At 44.8% G+C, this 1,726-nt stretch overlaps 1 long non-coding RNA gene across 1 annotated transcript in view; it reads left to right on the plus strand.

The window, feature by feature from the left end:
- The first annotated feature begins 873 nt into the window (after positions 1 to 873).
- Positions 874 to 1,726, plus strand: part of LOC107182954 — a 9,359-nt gene continuing 8,506 nt past the window's right edge. The window contains exon 1 of the long non-coding RNA XR_001513714.1: positions 874 to 1,275. This is a non-coding gene — a long non-coding RNA (uncharacterized LOC107182954). The remainder of the gene's footprint in view (positions 1,276 to 1,726) is intronic.

Here is a 1,726-nt window from a genome sequence, read left to right on the forward strand (position 1 = left end):
TCGCTGGTGGCGTCATCCCAGACCGAGTGCTGCTCTGAGGGCCTGGTGTTGACTGTTCAGAATCCTCCCGCCTTTCCCCCCGCCATGCCTTAGCTTTTTTCCTGGGTTCCATCCCCCCTTGGCACTTACACACTTGTATTTTATTTATTTTATTGATGTCAGAGAGGACAGGAGAGCTAGAGAGAGAGAGAAACATGAATGGTGAGAGAGAATGATGGGTCAGCGGCCTCCTGCACGCCCCCCACGGGGGATCGAGCCCAGAACCCGCCACGTGCCCTGACCGGGAATCAGACCAGGAATCCCACCGCGACCTCCCGGTTCATAGGTCCACCCCCAACCGCTGAGCCACACCGGCCGGGCTGCTCTTACACACTTTTAACGAGCGATTCCACCTATTCTCCCGCGGATCCATCCCGCACACCATAAACAAAGATTAATTTCAAAGGCATGGAAGATGTCAATGGAGAAACTTCCTAAAAGTTTTATAACTTCCAGGAGGGAACCTAGGAGGAGATGTTTGTGACCTTTAGGCAGACTGAAGTCACCGCGCCCGTGCAGCAGGGTGATGGGCCCCTCCCCGAGGCGGTACTGGGAGGATACACAGAAAGGGCTCCGCACGGCGCCTGCAGTTGGTGATGCTGGCGGACGGAGAGATGGAGTTTGGAATCTTACAGCTACCTGGTGTGCACCGGGCCATGCTCTGACAGCGAGCCTCCTTTATCCCACCGCGGTTGGTTCTCATTCTTTTTCCCATTCACGAAAGTTCTCTGAAATAACGTAGGTTCATTCACCATAGACCAATCCTCTAAATACAGTGTTTTATTGGTTCACAAAGGGTCATTTTAAGCAAACGTTATTCTACTCTGATACATTGTTTTTGAGAAAAACTTTCATTCCTATCACTCTGCCATTGAGGTTTGTGCAGTAACCTTGGTCGGCAACAAATAAATGTGGACCCAGCGATTTGTTCATGCTTAAAGTGGAAGGTGGCAACATTAAAGTAATGTTGCAAATGGAGTTTATTTCTTAGTATTTTAGTAAGCAGTCTACCAGTGAGCGGATGAGATGTGCATTTGGGATAAAAAATAAATTAAATTTTTGCACTTTTTATAGATGCTCCACACCAATAAGAAGGAAAGTTGTGGTACATTCATACAATACGATACTAGATGGGACAACAATGAAAAAGAACAAAGTTCCGCGACAAGAAAGGACATGGAGCAGACGATACCGTGGAATGGGCCGTAGCTTGTGTATAGCAAAGTCCACAAAATCGTAAGTACAGTTTGACAAATTTTTGCATATGTGTACAACCGTGTACCCACCTCCTAGATCAAAATACAGCCATTTCCAGCATCGCAGAAGACTCCCTTTGTGTCCTCCCGTACATGCCTTCCCCTCCCTGAGGTAACCGTTATCTTACCTCTACTACGATAAATTACTTTATTCTTATAAATGGAATTATAATACAATGTACTCTTTCATGTCTGGCTTCTTTGGCTCAACTTTATTTCTGTGAGATTCATCATGTTGTTTTATATAGCAGAAGTTCATTCTTTTTTCTTGCTGAATAGTATTCCATTATATGCATGTATCATGTTTATTTCTCTTCTTATTTTTCATGGATGTTTAAGATGTTTTAGTTTCGGGTCAGTATGAATAAATCTGATACGAACATTGTTGTGTATTTGTTGGACATAGCACTCATTTCTGTTGGAACATATGC

This window comes from Myotis davidii, unplaced genomic scaffold (assembly GCF_000327345.1).
Source record: "Myotis davidii unplaced genomic scaffold, ASM32734v1 scaffold217, whole genome shotgun sequence".
Lineage (NCBI taxonomy): Eukaryota > Metazoa > Chordata > Mammalia > Chiroptera > Vespertilionidae > Myotis > Myotis davidii.